General features: G+C 34.8%; 1 protein-coding gene across 5 annotated transcripts in view; it reads right to left on the minus strand.

Moving 5' to 3' along the window:
• Window positions 1–12,740, minus strand: part of CTNNA3 (catenin alpha 3) — a 1,737,547-nt gene that overhangs the window by 1,324,063 nt on the left and 400,744 nt on the right. The window lies entirely within an intron of this gene.

A 12,740-nucleotide genomic window follows, 5' to 3' on the forward strand; every position in this document is an offset into this window, starting at 1 on the left:
ACATCACCAGATTTATGAATATAAAGCATCTAAAAAATCCATATCTGTTCCCTGAATAAGATCATTTCTATAGCTCAAAAAGGCTGTCATTCCAAATACCCACATTTATTCAGAATATTTTTATTGTCCATATTCAGTATAAAAATCTCAAAACTACAGTACTCTGTATGGTCAGCAGGGGTAGTTGGAATAGAAAAATAATTCAGAAAAGAGAAATCAGAGGGAAATGCCTCATTTTCAATGATGTTGCCTCTAGTTCATGGTTTTTTTTCTTACATATCCAGCTACACAGAGTTCTTCTATCTGAACAAAATGTGTATGTTTTTAAAAAATCAACTAATAGTCAACACAAATGTAGCATTTACTATGTGTCAGGCACTGTTCTAAGAGTTTTACATAAACTACCTCACTTAAACATACTACTCAATACATTTCAATAGTGTAATAGTATAATATTATTTGTACTTAAGAGATAAACGAAAGTCAGGATGTAATTGGTAGTCAAAAGCTCTGAAACTGAGTTGAGGATAAGAAATGGGTTACAAATCACTAACCACCAATCAAGATAACAATAGTCCCATGTTTTTTGTTTTGTTTTGTTTTTTAGTCCCATGTTTTTTAGACTAAAAATATATGGAAAAGAAGAAAAAGAGAAAGAAGGAAGAGAAAAGACAATGATTATTATTACAAACCATAAATATTCACATGGAATAGAAAAAACACTGTACTGTCATTTAAGAAATTTAATTCCCATAGCAAATAAGAGGAGACTTTACCCAACCTAATTACTATGTTATAAAAATTGCTATACCTGCAGGATCAAAAGGGCTGATTTTTCTAACTTTTCTAGGACTGTTTTCAAAAGCCATAAAGCAGAACATCCACTTAAAAAGAAAGTCAACTGGCCCTGTAGCTGACTGGAGATAATAATGTAGATTTTGAGAAGAGAGGAAAGTTTATTACTACTGACCATAAGACACTCCAGCTTACATTAGTGGGAAATAGGACCTACCTCAGGATGGAATACTAGATTATAAGGATATTTTACAAAGGAAATTTAGAATATAAAATGTTGACAGGATATATGAATGTCAGAAAAGTTTACATTTCCACAAACCACAAAGCATAACTGTTTTTAAAAAGAAAACAAACAGCTCACATTCCCACTGTGGTTTCACAAAAGGGTCCATGTGGATGATAAGGAAAGAAATGTCCCCACCAGAGGCAGAAAGAGAAACAAATTAAACAAGATTATAAAGCCTAAAGTGATTTAAAATTTGTCAGGAAAAAATTATTTCACAAAAGCAGAGAGAATGCTAAAAATGATAATGCAAAATAACACAAAGAGGAAGCAAAAATAGCACCGATAATCAGCAAAGACAAGCATCACAGTAAATTACTGCTCTTTCTGAAATGATAGACTCCAGGGTTCTTTAAATATGTCTTCGAGGGGAAAATATTTTCAAAGAAAGAACTGTACAAGTTCAAGTAATTAACATCTTCCATGCTTGTACAAATTACCTGGTGGGGAGAAATGGAGAAAGCTTGATGCCACAACATATGGAATTTGGATAAAACTAAGTCTATGTAGGTTAGCAGGGCCAGATGGCAAGCAACACATGATATAACAAGCAGTGTCCAGAGTGTTTATTCAAACTAGTCAATCAGCACTGCAAGGCCATGGTACCCTCCTTCTACAAATGAGCTCTTACTTCAACCATCAGTTTCATCACTCTCAGAAGCCCAAAACAACACTCTAGTTTAAAACCTGATGGAATTGCAGTGATTTCAGACTATTTTGACCTGGTATCTTTTTATTATAGCACCATAAACACCACTTTCAACAACTTTCCTCTATGTCTCAGCACTGTTCTGAGAGATATGTCAGAGATGGAGAAAAGGTTACTAATACGTTATTTGTGGCATGGAGAATTGTGTAGAATCTTTTCCTTCAGTATTAAAGTCCAAAGTGTATGTTAACAAGTGCAGATGGTCATCTTCATTCTTTACAAGCACCTCTTCATAAAAAAGGAAAAACGCCTCATCCTTCAAGGGAGGATTTAGAGTGCTACCAAAAGACCTCGATCTTCTGCTTTCCAGCCTCCCTGCTTTATGTTGGTAAGGACATTGTTCATAACCACTTCTATCTATGCCAGGGAAAGGATGTGCAGGCTAAAAAAGAAGAACCAGGTGTGAAATTCCATAAAATGCCAACTGATTCACACCCTAGACTCTGAGGATTTACACACACTTCCACTGTTGGCAGGGCCGAGAGTAATGAGAATTCTGCTGTCACTGGTGAAGAACTAGCAAATCAGAGCAGAAAAGGACATCTACCCCAGGGAAGGAGAACTTCAACTCCAATAAATGAAGCAATGCTGATAAGATGAAATTTACATTTAAGTCACAAAGCTACTGGGACTGGACTGTAATAAAAAAAAGTATCAGACTATAAAGCAATTTGGTAATGTCAGCTTTTTTTTTTTTTTAACTGCTGTGTGTATATCTGTTAGGGAGCTTCTTTTAAAGAAACAAACATTTGAACTAGGATTGAAAAGAAGCTATTCTATTACAATATTTTATATTCAGGAAATATCAAAAATTAATAATTGCTGCAGCTTACTGAGGACCTACTATGGGTAAGGAACTTACATTTTATTTCATTTAATATAATTGATTCAGATAGATCCATTTTTAAGAGGAGAAAATAAACTGAGAAAGGGTCAATAATTAGTCCAAAGCCATACTGCTAGAAAGGAGCAGAAGTGGGCTTCAAACTAAAGCCACCTGACTGTTAAAACCATGTTCTTTTTGCCTTAGAGTCCCTCTGTATAGTTCACTATTAAATTTTTTAAGCTATAATAATAACTATTAAGGGCTTACTATGTTTCAGGTTCATTATCTCACTATATCCTCTAAACAGCTAAATGAGGTAATATTTTACCTGTTTTATAGTTAGGAAACTGAGACACAAAGAAGTTAAGTAACATGCCCAGTTAGATAGTGGGAGAATCATGATTCAAATTCCAAGTCACTGCCTCCAAAGCCTCAGTGTGTTTCCATAATTCATAATAGCTATGAATTTGAAACATTCGTTTAGTGCCAGGTCCTTGGGAACTTCCTCCATTTTGCAAATTTTAGTTGCCACCTGACTGGCTTTACCTCTTATGTGTTTATTTTCTCCTATCTTCTTCTCACTATAGATAACATAACTGTCTAGATTCATGAAATTTTAGAAATAGAATTCACCCTCTGATAAACTGACCCAGTAAGGACAAAAAGGAAGTTATTAACAAAGTACAATTCACATCCTAAATTTCCCATCAATGAGGCATCCTTTCCACTACATGATGCCATCATTCAGCATTTCCAAAATAAGTAAATATAAAGGCATTTTTTAAAAAGACTGAAAAATCCAATTCTACTCTATTGAAGGTAATAATTAGATATAACGATTCAGGTCAAGGATAAATTTTTGAAAGCAGCTATTACTCTAATAAAATTTTTGTACACATTGAAAAAAACATCAAAACACTGTAATCTAGCTTTGAAAACTCTCTAAATGTGCTCCCAATCTAGCAAACCCTGTTGACCAGCTCTTCTGGTCTTTTTGCCATACTTTGTACAAGTCCCTCTCTGTCGTGCTTTTAGAACCAGGACAGCTCTCTCCACATTTCCATCTTCTAAAATAATTAGATTCAACCATTCATCCTCAGAGTTCCTACCACAAAGTCTCAGCTATGACACGTTAATGGCCCATATTCCACTATTTTGAAATTCCACCAACAAATTTATGGTGATTTGACCATAACATTTTTATCTTCTCTCTCCCCCCAATTTCACTAAAACAGTAAAGGGGGAGAAGACACAAACAAAGAAAATAAAAGGCATCATTGAATGAGATTTTCAACATATGTGGGGAGGGGAGCTAATGAAAGATGGATAATGTACTTAACAGGAAGGAAAAAGCTATAGCTTAAAGAGGAGAATAAAGATCAAAAAAGAGCTTATTCATTTCATAGAACCCTTAGAGAGGCTCAGCATTCAAAGCTTGTCATCATGGGGCATAGAATACCCACACATACTTCTCTCACATCTCCTGCGCTGGATACTACCACCAAGAGAGTATTATAATTTTCATGGGAGAGATTTAACTGGAGAAGGTCAACACCTAGAGACTTCAGGTACTGTGAAGAGCAATGGTGAGACTGAAGGCAAAAAAAGATGGATTAATTAAAAGCCCATGTACTAATTCACAAGACCCTTCCCCCAGCATCCTCTATCTCCTCATATGCAAAAAGCTGGGAACCAGGCAACTTCCACACACAAGAAATGAAAGATTACTTCCTTGAAAACACTGAACTGCCCTGAGAAAAATATCTTTGTTCTCAGGCTTGAGGTTCTCCAACACCTGAAAGATTCCAAAATGAAATACGCCAATCAACAAGACCTAGAAACAGATCCTCAAGTCAGCTTTTTAATGCCTCATTCAAATGTAGACCTAAGAATCATCAAACATTTGATGAAAGGCTCCAACGTGAAACACAGACCAAAATAAACAAAGAAGAAAAAAAAGACATGGAAGAAAGTGATATATGCTAGAAAGAGAAAAAAAAGTCATCAAAAAATATTCATCAGTATCACCAGAAAGATATATAAAGAGCTTAAAATTAGAGTCATAATATAAGAATGGGATGCTGTGGAAAAAGAAAAAGTAGAAAACAATAAGGAGCACTAAAAAATTGAACTTACATTTTACCTAATGCATGTGGTAAACTGCATTATTGTTCAAAAATATTCTCTACCCTTCTCCTATCAGATTTTTTTTTTCCCTGCCCATGGGGCAGGATATTTGCCATTGATTTCCTTTTGAAAATGAAATGTGTTTCAATGTGATGTTTCACAGAAACCTTAAAAGCAAGCATGTGGTTTACATTTTTTTTTCCTCCTCTGACACAGGATTGGCAATATTCTGGATAGCAGTTGCTCCTGCATTCTGAAACTTCCAAGAAAGATGGTGTGGACAGATCTGCTTCTGACCACAATGAAAACCTATTGGGATGAAGAACTAAACTTCTGTTGTTGAAAGCCATTGAGATTTGGAGCATGTTTGTTACTCCAGACAATCTAGTCTATCCTGACACTACAATATGTTTGATCACATTGACTGGAGCTTCAGACTATTCAAAAAGCCAGAGTCTGGATTAGTAGGTATATGAAAAACTAAGCAGGGACTTCCCTGGTGGTCCAGTGGTTGGGACTTAATCTTCCAGTGCAGGGGGTGCAGGTTTGATCCCTGGTTGGGGAGCGAACATCCCACATGCCTCGGGGCCAAAAACCAAAACATAAAACAGAAGCAATATTGTAACAAATTCATTAAAGACTTTAAAGATGGTCCACATCAAAAAAATCTTTAAAAAAAAAAAAAAAAAAGGAAAGAAAAACTAAGCAAGTAAAAAATAAACACTTATCAACTCTGGAAAAAACCAAAAAGTTATACAGGAACAAGCTGTAATCATATTACCCTATATGGTTCAGAGTAAAAAATATTTATAGAGTCATTATAACATAATCCCTTGATATTGGCTGAATCAAAAACCGAAATAACTGTCGAAAGGATAGGAGGAAGATCTGTGTGTGTATGTGTTTGTAGAACTGTTAAGAACACTAAATCCTAATCTTCTCTAAAAGGAAGTCAATAGAGATCTAATACTGACAAATCAAGAAAAATAGTACACTGTGATATTTCGAAATATGGACATAAATACTAGAAGAATAAAAAGATTTAAAATAGTTGTCTCAGAAGCATTAAACTGGAAGATAAGAAGATTGGGACATGGGATTGCCATTCTTCAATACAGCATTATTTGACTTTTTACAAGTATTATTTTGATAAAGGTAAAAATTAAATGAAAACAGTTTTCTCTTACCATTTACAAACATACAGTTAAATATCTGAAGAAACCACCAAAAGACTTTTAAAATGAGTAAGAAGAATAGCTGGGAAGTGGAAAGGGGCTAGACAAGGGACTGCTATTTTTCACTTTAAGCTTCTCAATACTACTTGACTTTTTTTTTTTTGGCAATCTGACAAAACTTAAAAAATTAAAAATTTCCAAAGGAAGGAAGTTAAAAATAACAACTGAAATATGTAAGTGAAATTTGCTTTTGTTATATTGAGTCAAATCATCAGAAAACAAACTCATATCAAGAATAAAGTAAAGAACTCAATATTTGCCAATAGCCTGGTAAAATCAACAATTTAAAACTGTGACCCCCACCATATTTTGTTTTGTTTTTTTATAATGAGAATTTTCAGTGAGGTCATCTGGGTGCTTTAGGAATCTCAATCATTATTCTAGAGATCTAATGTATACCATAGTGATTATAATTATTAATACTATACTACAAACTTGAAAGTTGCTAAAAGAGTAGATTTTAAATGTTCTCATCTCATACACACACACACACACACACACACACACACACACACACACACACACAAAAGGTAATTATGGAGATAGCCACAATTTTTGTTTGTTTGTTTATTTAAAAATCTCCTTTAATTATATTTTCATGAACTCCAAGAAGAACATCGTTGCAGTTAATGTTACAAAAAAGCAAAGAGGGACATCTGAACATGCAATAAAAAATGGATTCACAGTGAAAATAATGTATGCTGGTACTAAAATATAGTTACTTGGCTCCCTGAAGGGAAAAGCTTTCTACTAATTATCTATTCACTTGGGTTTCATCATGAGAAAATTTTTTTTTTTCTGGAAAGCTTTGGGAAGTTTTCAATTTGCGCTACTGTTATTGTTAGCATCTGCTGGAAGTCCCTCATTCTGAAAGCCATTATTTGCAGTCTATAATTTAATCAGAAAATGCAAAAGTACAACAAATAGCTTGGCAACTGTGTTCTTGTTACATACAAAGCCATTAGCAAAAATATGTAACAAAATTTATGTGAAACAATTTTGTCCTTATATATAGAAGTTTCACAGCAAGATAGACAAGATGAAAAGGCAGCGGGCTATGTACCAGATGAAGGAACAAGATAAAACTCCAGAAAAACAATTAAATGAAGTGGAGATAGGCAACCTTCCAGAAAAAGAATTCAGAATAATGATAGTGAACATGATCCAGGACCTTGGAAAAAATATGGAGGCAAAGATCGAGAAGATGCAAGAAATGTTTAACAAAGACCTAGAAGAATTAAAGAACCAACAAACAGAGATGAACAATACAATAACTGAAATGAACACTAAACTAGAAGGAATCAATAGCAGAATAAGTGAGGCAGAAGAACAGATAAGTGACCTGGAAGACAGAATGGTGGAATTCACTGCTGCAGAACAGAATAAAGAAAAAAGAATGAAAAGAAATGAAGACAGCCTAAGAGACCTCTGGGAAAACATTAAATGCAACAACATTCACATTATAGGGGTCCCAGAAGGAGAAGAGAGAGAGAAAGGACCCGAGAAAATATTTGAAGAGATTATAGTCGAAAACTTCCCTAACATGGGAAAGGAAATAGCCACCCAAGTCCAGGAAGCACAGAGAGTCCCATACAGGATAAACCCAAGGAGAAACACGCTGAGACACATAGTAATCAAATTGGAAAAACTCAAAGACAAAGAAAAATTATTGAAAGCAGCAAGGGAGAAACAACAAATAACATACAAGGGAACTCCCATAAGGTTAACAGCTGATTTCTCAGCAGAAACTCTACAAGCCAGAAGGGAGTGGCATGATATACTTAAAGTGATGAAAGGGAAGGACCTACAACCAAGATTACTCTACCTGGCAAGGATCTCATTCAGATTCGATGGAGAAATCAAAAGCTTTACAGACAAGCAAAAGCTAAGAGAATTCAGCACCACCAAACCAGCTCTACAACAAATGTTAAAGGAACTTCTCTAAGTGGGAAACACAAGAAAAGAAAAGGACCTACAAAAACAAATCCAAAACAATTAAGAAAATGGTAATAGGAACATACATATCAATAACTACCTCAAATGTAAATGGATTAAATGCTCCATTCATTTGCAAATGAATCAACGCACAAAGTGTTAACCTCCAAAATATATAAACAGCTCATGCAGCTCAGTATTAAAAAAACAACCCAATCAAAAAGTGGGCAGAAGATCTAAATAGACATTTCTCCAAAGAAGGCATACAGATGGCCAAGAGGCACATGAAAAGCTGCTCAACATCACTAGTTATTAGAAAAATGCAAATCAAAACTACAATGAGGTATCACCGGTTAGAACGGGTATCATCAGAAAATCTACAAACAACAAATGCTGGAGAGGGTGTGGAGAAAATGGAACCCTCTTGCACTGTTGGTGGGAATGTAAATTGATACAGCCACTATGGAAAACAGTATGGAGGTTCCTAAAATCTAAATATAGAAATACCATATGACCCAGCAATCCCACTACTGGGCATATACCCAGAGAAAACCATAATTCAAAAAGACTCATGCACCCCAGTGTTCATTGTTGCACTATTTACAATAGCCAGGTCATGGAAGTAACCTAAATGCCCATCAACAGACGAATGGATAAAGAAGTTGTGGTACATATATACAATGGAATATTACTCAGCCATAAAAAGGAACGAAACTGGGTCATTTGCTGAGATGTGGATGGATCTAGAGACTGTCATACAGAGTGAAGTAAGTCAGAAAGAGAAAAACAAATATCGTATATTAACGCATATATGTGGAACTTAGAAAAATGGTACAGCTGAACCGGTTTGCAGGGCAGAAATTGAGACACAGATGTAGAGAACAAATGTATGGACACCAAGGGGGGAAAGCGGCAGGGGGTTGGGGGTGGAGGTGTGATGAATTGGGGGATTGGGATTGACATGTATACACTGATGTGTATAAAATTGATGACTAATAAGAACCTGCTGTATAAAAAACTTTTTAAAAAATAGACAACTAATAAGAAAAAAAAGGTAATTATGTGACGTGATGCAGGTGTTAGCTAATGTTACAGTGGTAATCATTTAGCAATATATAAGTGTATCAAATCATCACCTTGCAAACCTTAAACTTACACAGTGTTATACGTCAATTATACCTCAACAAAGCTGGAAAAAAAGAATCTCAATCATTATCAAAAATAAGTTACTTTCAATATGCAATACTGTACTTACTAAGACTGGGTAATGCACACCTCAGGATCATTTTCAAAAAACACTGAACATTTTATTCTTAACCTTCAGTCAAACCAGGATTTTATTAACATAACCACAAATTCCTGTTAAGTGCAATAAATATTAATTAAACAACTATTATATATGTGTTATATATTATATTATATATATATTATATATGTGTATATATATGATTGCCCTAAGCTTTGCAGAAGATAAAAGTTAAGATATTTCACTCTCTATCGTCCTGGAATTTATAATCTTGTGAGGAACATAAGATGCGCATAGCAATTACCATAATAAAGTGGAAAATTATATAGGGGCATAAAAGTGGTAGAAAAAGGGAAGAGAAATGAAAATTAGTTATAATTCAGAGGACCAGGGAGCAGATGGTCTTTGAACATCGGCTGAAATTGAACATGTGAAGCTAGAGAGAAGAGAATTATATGGGAGTAAAATCATAATATCAATAAAGAATGTAAGAAGGAAAGTGCAGCACATGTCAGTTCAGCAAGTCATTTTGGTTGGATCATAAGGTGGGTGAAAAGAAGTAGTAAAAAATAAAGAAAGAAAATATTTTGGGAGATCATAGGGCTCTTTGAGGATCAAGTTAACCATTTTATAATTCATATAACAGAAATGTTGGTGTCGATTAAAGGTTTTGAGAAACAAGTGACCTGTCCAGAATTATATTAAGGAAAATTAATCTGAAAATGTACATGGGGAGGATTAAAAGAGAAGAAACAAGAGCTATGCTTTATTTAACATTAATAGATAACAAAGAGAAAATCACATTCTCTGAATAGATATCTTGACATACATTTTTGAGAAATATCATCATTCTCAAACAATGAGGACATTTCAAATTTGCATCAAAATTTTGTGACCAGCATGAGTGTTGTAAAAAAAAACATAAGCAAGCAATATACACATTGATCTTTATAAGCTCTATAATTATACTATTGGTCAAAACAGTTCCTATTCACCTAAAGGAGGAATAGATGTCTTCAGGTAGAAAAGAAAGAACTAAAGTAGATGTGAAAATTTCCCTTACTTATTTTCAAACAGGGGCTCCTCAAAAAAAACTGCAATTAATTAAGTTTCTGAAATACAAACATATCTGAATAGTAGACATATGGCAGGAGCGGCAAATGAGCAGACCAAGCTGAGGTCCTAATTTGTCAAAAGTAAGCACATTAGTATTACCAATCTGTTAATGTTGACAAGCAGACTCATTCTGACTGTTCCTTTTGTATCAACAAATGAGTGGATTTCAAATACTCTAAACAGAAATACTAAAAGGAGCCCTTCTAAAAGTACATATCATCCCAATAATTTCTGGATGCTCTTTCAGTCTAGCCTACAAATATTTTCAGGACAGCAACTCAGAAGGGAAGAAATGTCTTAAGTCCTTGAGCTATGTATTGAATGCTAATGTATTTGTATATGATGGATTTAATACAGAACTGAGAATAAATGACTTTCAGCAGCTGCACTCTAGACCTATAAATCGCTATGAGTACTACAAAATCCATACAGAAGAGGAACAGCTGGATAATTTACAACACCAGTATTTGTCAAGAAAAAGCTGAAAATACAGAACCTGATTTCTCCTCTTTTCACAGTGCACGCTTCTACGAAAATTAAAAATTATTCGTCTAGAGAATCTATTTGGATAAATGCTTCTATTCATATTGACACATTGCTCCTTTAAAATACAAAATCCTTAATTCCACTCATTTTAAGGAGCACCTTTTAAAAGGATAAGAATGGCAAATGAAAAAAGTTTTCCTTATAACCAAATGCAAGCACAAAGAAAAGTCTGTTAATGTTTATTTTGTGTTCCAATTGCTATGCTCTGATAAAATCCTACAAAAGGAAACACATTAACCAGATGACTTGCAGAGCACAGTGATACCAAAAATAGTACTTAAGTTAATACACTAATTGCAAAATTGCAGAGATTAAGTTCATCATTCTAGTTCTTGGATAAACTTTGGAGATAGAGTATTTAAAGTTTAATATAAGGGCTGCCCTAAGCTTCTTAAAGAATGATACAAGCAGTAAAAATGTGCTCCATATAAGAAGTGAACTCCAGAAAGAGAAAGCTGCAGTCACTAAAGGAATATTAGCTCATGTGTAAGCAACAAAATAACTTGCTTGCAACTTCTGTAAAAGTCAATACAACAGAATGCCTAAGTGCCAATTTTGCTCACACATCTACCATTGTTTTAGTTTTCACAGGTGACTCTGATTCATAAAGAAGCCATTTTACCTTGATAATAACGCCAAAGAAAAATTTTAATGTCCTCACATGGAGCTATAATGTCCTCTATGTAGGAATTTGACAATATGAAAAAATTTGGACCTAATTTCAAATGGACCTCACTCAGGTTCAGACATATAAGTTCCTTTAAAACAATGATAAAGACGCAGATGTAGAGAATGGACTTGAGGACACGAGGAGGGGGAAGGGTAAGCTGGGATGAAGTGAGAGCGTGGCATGGAAATATATACACTACCAAATGTAAAATAGATACTAGTGGGAAGCAGCCGCATAGCACAGGGAGATCAGCTCCGTGCTTTGTGACCACCTAGATGGGTGGGATAGGGAGGGTGGGAGGGAGGGAGACGCAAGAGGGAGGGGATATGGGGATATATGTATACGTATAGCTGATTCACTTTGTTATACAGCAGAAACTAACACACCATTGTAAAGCAATTATACTCTAATAAAGATGTTTAAAAAATAATACAAATAAAACAATGATCATAGGAAATTCAACCAGTTGGCTTTATTCTCCAAATAATGCAGTCTAGTGGACTTTAATTGCAATATTATATAAACACTGATAATAATACACACAGAGTGACAGAAGAACAGGCAGCTTTACCTGCTTACCAACCTAACATCAGCCAGAAGTAAAAGAGATGGGTGAGGTTTTTCTTAATTGATGTCTGACCATCTTTCTTCCCTTGTACCTCATTCCTCTAATCACTTTATTTTAAAATCACATAGCTCAGAGCACAAACAAGGCCCCCTCTGTCAGTTGTCCTTAAGTTGAACTCAAGTCTTCTCAGCACACACATAGCCTCACAGGATATGTACTTATTGAGCAGAATGCCAGGGAAAGAATCATAGGCATCTAATAGTAGAAGTAGACATGGATTAACAAAAAATATCCAAACCCTAAAATGTCACAAAGGGTTGAAGGGCATAAAAAGAACACATTAATTTATGTGAAATTAGTTTCATTCGAATTAACAGAAAGACTCAGCTGCATTTTTCTTAAGTTATACTACTTACTAGCTCAGAGCATGAACCACCAACCAGATGGGTAACTGCAAACCAGAACTACCAAAGGAGAAATTCTTGCACTGCTTTAAAATGGGAATAGAGGGCTATCACTAAATATACCGGAAAAAAAAGTACCATTGTTTACAGGTCTCTACCACAGAACTTTATACATCTATATGATTCTCTTCCCTGAACTTCTGACAGGACTTTGAATCTCTCCTAGAATCTCTCTCAGGAGTTCAGCCACAGAACTGAGCTAACTTAAATGCCCTAC

Source organism: Balaenoptera borealis (genome assembly GCF_965194805.1).
Source record: "Balaenoptera borealis genome assembly, chromosome: 10".
Lineage (NCBI taxonomy): Eukaryota > Metazoa > Chordata > Mammalia > Artiodactyla > Balaenopteridae > Balaenoptera > Balaenoptera borealis.